The following is a 6,375-nucleotide window of genomic DNA, read 5'->3' as shown; positions in this document are numbered from 1 at the left end:
ACTGGCTGAATCTCCTTTCTTCCAGGAATGGGCAACTGTTGGAGAACCATGGTTTACCTAACCTTGTTTGCACCTTTAAGGATTTCAATCATATTAATGTGTTGATTGAGCATCTGGATAGGTCTGCAAAGTCTGATGACTGTCCCTCACCTTTCAAGAGTGAAAATATCCAAGTTGGGTGCAAAGAGCGTTGTTCTACTCAAGGCAACTTCTAGGTTCAAATGGTCATTTTGATCCAATGACTTAATGCAATGCTGTGGAGCTTGTAGTAGGGTGTCTCAGGTCTTAACTTATCAATTTTGATGATTTGAAACAATCATTTACTTCTCCTTCCTTGCCGATTTCATGAAATTGTCAAATTGACCCCAAAAGGCTACTAGGATTAGCCCTAGTTTTTAGTGAAAATTGTTCACCCTGCTCAATCTACTAAACTTCATGGAAAACCCTTGGAGATGTGGTCCTTTGATGATGAAAGCTCAAGGATTTTTGCTATGGCAAGTGCTGTACGGATTGTTTGAGGACAGTCCCACAAAATAGGCATTTTTCAAGGGTTTTTGAAGGTTTTAGTGAGGGTTTGCAAATTAAAAGCCTTCTCCATGATACTAGACCCAATTAAATGTTTCAAACCTTGATATGACATATGCCAAACACTCCCAAGGATTCAAAAGCTATCTTAGAATATTGTCATTATGTCAAACAAATGCCATACTGCTGCTTTTACACAAAAATAACAGTCTAGAGGACTGAGACATCGATTTTTTTAAGGTTTTGCATACATTTTGAACATTGGTAAACCAAATACAATGAAAGTCTATCAAATATAGATGCAACCATGACTTGACAGAAGTTGGAACATCCTGCAAAGCAAATAGGAAAGGATTTTTCTATAACTGTTGTTCATACACCCGCCATCACTGCACTTTGACAGTATTAAGACTGTTACAACTATCTTTCTTTGTTTTGTTTACTTCTTCACTCTGTCCCTGGCCTGCAAAAAGGTGTTAATGGCAAGGTAAAACAATGTATATATCCTCTCCAAAGATCTTGTAAGTTTGAGCACTTAAAAGATGCCACAAAGCATGACAACATTATAAGACTGTGACAAAGAATACACTTTTCTAGGATCCTTATTTAGGTCCTTTACAACCAAATGGTGTACCTTATCTTCTTAACATTGAAAACACTTGTAAATACATTCCCATGATGCATAAAAGAGGAATCCATCATTCCATACTGTCCATTAGGAAGGTTGGCAATGAGGTTTTAACAATGAAACAGTGACACACTGTTTTACAGTTTGATTACACCTTTGCTTCTTGCATCCAACCAAGTCATGAGAGAGAAAAGGATGGTAAAAGGCAATGATAACTCTTGCCAACTTAGTTCTTCTTCAACATTTCAAAGTACAGTGCTATGAACAACAAAGTACCATTCAAACAACTTTAAGAATATCCAAGCCAAGTTGTTCACTTCACATACTTGCCATGGGCTTACAAACACTTGTGCATTGCTAGAAAAGGAAAATAGATGTATGATACAGTATGTAGAAAGGGTCCAACAAATTTCCTCAAAGCCACGGATGAAGAGACTTTGAAGAAATTAGTTGGACCATGAATGACCTTCCATTGGAACCACAAAACAATGCCTTTTTCAAGAGCACTTCAAACAAAACTTGTTCAAAATCACTACTCAAACATCAAATGAGATCACACCAATTAAAAACAGGAGTACTACGGACTCATGAAGCCATGGTACGGACTGTACTCTCAAAAGTGCAGGAAATTAGTTAAAACTCACAAAAAAAAGAGCAAAACAAGTATTTCTTTTACTTTTCCAACATGAACCACACATACAATGATGGGAACATGGTTTTTATACATGTGCCAACTTATTGAAGCCTTTGTATGGACGAGTACAGGCTGGAACTAACCAAAACCACCAAAAATAACTTTTTTGCACTTTTTGACAGCTTTTTGACAACTTTTGACAACTTTTGTTGCTCAAAAAGTTGCATTTTGACTCCCGGTGACTTGGCACTCAAACCAATGACTCAACATCATTAGAAACACTAAATAAACATGCTCTAATGCCTTTCAAGGCTTTACAACATCAAAAATTCAAAAATGCTCATTTGGACCCAAAATTGACAGTTTTTGGCCCACTGAGCAAAAAAACAAAAATCTTGGAAACTCTTAAACAAAAATGAGTTCCAAACCCTATTACACCACAAAACAAACCTATTAAACCTACTATAAGCATAAAATAAACACACATGCTTAATTTGCAACAAAATGCTATACCTGCTAGGATTTGAGCATTCAGGTGCTCAGGTGCTCCTGCACCAGAAAATTATAAAAGGCTAAATGAAAACATCACAAAACACTGCTGAAATGATCTAATGCAAATAACATGAATCACACTGTTTTGTCTTGGCTGCAGGAACAGTCAAAGGATCTATTTCCAGTGGCTGAAGGAACAATCCAGTCATGAACTTCTATTACAACTAAGTAAAACTAACTTCAATGATCTTAAACACAGGATCACTCACCAAGTGGGCCCCCTTGGATGAGTGATATCAAACTCTCAGCAAAGAACTATTAATAGATCAGAACAACATATTCTTATTCATTTCTTCCTGAAAAATGATTACATATTCTAAAAGAGAAAATTCAGAATGCTTGACAAAACTCTGCTCAATTCCTTTTCATTATGTCTAACTCTCAGAAAAGAAGGAAGAGCTTATTATAAAGAAAAGATCAACTACAATAGACAACTCAAGTTACGCCCAGAAGAAGAGGCCGATAATTGTCAGATGAAAGAGATAACTGAGAGCTTGACTGCAGGAACCGTGGATCTGAAATCGAACCATAGTATTTTCACATCAAAGCAATATTTTGCAAATTCAATATGCACCAGAGTTAAACTCCCATGGTGAAGTACAACTATTCTGATTATGCCATACATTGTTCTCGCTTGAATCTCCTTCAGTTTGACCTCCAGCTATCTGAACGTGATTCTCCAGTCCTTAGGCGTGAAAGAAAATCATCCACCGCAACATCAATTATTATCTGTACTAAAACAGAAACAACATACAAGGACATGCATATGTATTTTACTTAATTAATACATTCATTAACTCACATATGAAATTATCCTAAATAATCTGCATATCACATGGACAAATCATTTGGCTGCAGGAATAAATTGACATGGCTGCAGGAATTAACCGACAAAGTTCAAACATGATTTCTTAAGTTCAGTTTTAAAACATGGATTACATATAGTCAATTCACAATACCTTACTATCACAATGCAACCCAAAAGATACCAAAAACCTAAGAGTCCTGATAAAAAACATGTCAATACATCGACTTATCATGCTCCCCAACTTTAAGAGTTTGCTGCTCCTGCAGCAAAAGGAAATTTTTTTATTTTTGCTGAAACTCTGAAATCACCAACAATGTCCTGTCCGGTTCCCTTGGAAGGCAAATTCCAATAAAATCCTTTCATTTTCTCCAACCTAGACCATCTAGTTGTTTCTTCCACAATTACATCATAATTTTGTTCTGTTGGTTGGCATGCCAAAAGTGGCCACATAAGGATCAGAGGCTGAAAGATTAATGGCAACCAGCTATTGGATTTTTCCCTGCCTAGCTGTATGTACCTGGAGGCTCTCTGTATAGCTGCATGAAAATTCTGTAATGAGTAGGGTTCTCCCAGTTTTAAATGATCTAGTAGATGATTCCAGCGTTAAGCTAGCCCCTCTAGTGTGGTTGTCTTGTGGGTCTAAACCAATTGTTCATACACTTTATAGACTTCCTCTCTCATTGGAAGTACTATATTACTAACATCATCTCTTATTAGCAACTTTTGCCAATCATAATACAGAACCTTGGGTGCTTCTGATTCCCTCCTCAATGGCAATGGACAATCAAGTTCCAATTTTTCAAACTCCCTGGCTTGTGGTCCTATAATCATCTCATTTTGGATCCATGACATTAGAGCTCTGAGATGGATATCCTAATGTACAACAAAGGATTCCATTCTCTATCTTGGGGTACAACATAGTTATGTAAATATAATTCACATAACAAATTCCTTGCAGCATGTGGGGAGGTTTGATAAGCATGATAGAATTCCTCAGGTGTTTCCAAGGATGGATTAAGGTCCCTAACAATGCGATTTAGTCTAAAATTCAGATACCGCTCTTTCAAGTGTATTGCATAAATTCTTTGGAGTGCCCTACACTGCATTATCTCAGGAACCATACCATAAATCTCTTCTACCTTAGCTTCCAATTCTTTAATTCTATTAGCTTTCTTTCCAATCTCTTTTTGCTACTTATTAATTATCCCTTACAACCTATCCTTCTCTATTTCCCATTGCCTAAAAAATGTTAAAGCAATTGATAAACTAGTTACGGATGAAGGAGGTCTAATAGGTCCTACCTTAGACCATGGGATTTCTTCAACAAACTCCTCATTTTGAGTTGACATATCTCCCACATTTTCTTCAGGTTGCTGTAGAACATCCTCAACAAACTCTTCACATTGCAATGCCACTGAAGCAAGATTTGCTAGCTTATCCATTACAGCTTCTTCCTGAATTTCTTCTTGGATTTCTTCCTCTGCAGGGTTTTCTTGCATTTCCTCTTCCATAGGGTTTTTTTGCATTTCCTTCTCTGCAGCATCTTCTTCTTCTGAAGTTTTTACTGCAATAACTTCTGCTGGATTACTCACAAATTGAGCCTTTTGTGTCCTCCTTCATGTTCTCCTTACATACACTTTTGAAACAGATGCAAGAGTTTTTGTTTTTGTTCAACACCTCTTGGCTGGAGGAAGAATATGTGCTTCCTGCGGCTGGATAACAAATTCTTCATTTGATTCATCCTTTTCCAATTCTTTTCCTTCCCTTTGCAAAACAGGTGAATCTCTTTGAAGAGAGGCAGAGGGTTGTCCTTCGATTGACTTTGCTTCAATATTTCATTCCATAATAATTGCGGCTCCTTTAGCAACTAGCAAACCCTCATCTTCACCAGAAAGATCTTCTGCAACAATCTCTTCTTGAGTCGACGGATTATTTTCAATAGGGGCTTCATCAATCCTAAATTGCAGAATATCCTCGAACACACCCCATTCCATTTGTGAAACATCTCTCAGGGACCGTTGTACAAGCAACTTCACCAGTCCATGATGGCTAACAAAGCGATTTCCATATTTTTTAGTCTCCTTAGCACTTATAGAAATGAGATGATACAAGAAATTTGGGACATTAACTCACCGGTCATGACGCAGATGACTAAGTAACTTGAAGTGAGGTGAATGGAGATTTGAATACCGTCTTTCACATGTAATATATTTCATAATATACAGAGCTACCTGAGGCCAATGTGCTGGCAAAGAAACCCTTCTAATCCCTTGCCTATCCACCATTAAGGGTATGTCAGTAGAAATTGTGAACTTTGCCCTAGCACTCCTTGCATCCTTTGATTTTGGAAAGAGTTCTCCTTCCTGTAGCAACCTTGTGACCTCTGTCATTCGTTGCTCCATAACAATAACCCTCAACCCTCTAACTGTAGCTTCTCTTTCATCAAAGGAATGCATAAATTCCGTAGCTATTTCATCATTGAAATCCCTGATTTTCAAGAAATAAGTCAGCCATGGTTTTGGAAATACTGCACACAGACAACATCCTGTAGCAACCCTTCATGGACCGTTGGTTCATGGCGAATTAGATCACCACCCATCTTTTACTCTGATACTTCCACAACTTCACCAAAATGTTTGACAGTTTCACAAAAACTAAAATCTACATATCTTAATTTTGGCGGCAGAACTTATTATTCACTCATGTGAAATAATAATCATCATAAGTAATGTTAGTTAGGAAATCAATTTGGGATATCAAAAAAACTGATAATAAATCTTATTGGGAAAAAGGACCATAAAGTACCCCCCCCCAACTTAACCTAGCACGTGTCCACACAGGCTGACGAGATTTTGGGTTTGGAGCATATTAAAACAGGATTAAAATCATAATGAACTAATAAATGCATAATTAAAATAAAGTACAATATACACGTACCTGCAATTGGGCGAAAATGATGACGAAATGAAATGAAGTGACAGGTAAGAAAGTGGGATGGAATGTAGTGGATAAAATTTTATGTACGGAGAACAATATTCCCATGGAAATATTTTATTATGATACGGTAAATAAGTTCACTATAGAGGCTACAGGAATATCACCTTTTATCAACATGCTCAAGTGCAACAGGAAGCTCATGAATTGATATAGAATCATTGGTAGTTGTTGCAGGAACTTTGCCATTTGCTGCAAGAACTTATATTTCATTTTGGGGAGCAAACTGCTACA

Source organism: Cryptomeria japonica, chromosome 11 (assembly GCF_030272615.1).
Source record: "Cryptomeria japonica chromosome 11, Sugi_1.0, whole genome shotgun sequence".
NCBI lineage: Eukaryota > Viridiplantae > Streptophyta > Pinopsida > Cupressales > Cupressaceae > Cryptomeria > Cryptomeria japonica.
This window is presented reverse-complemented; position numbering follows the sequence as displayed.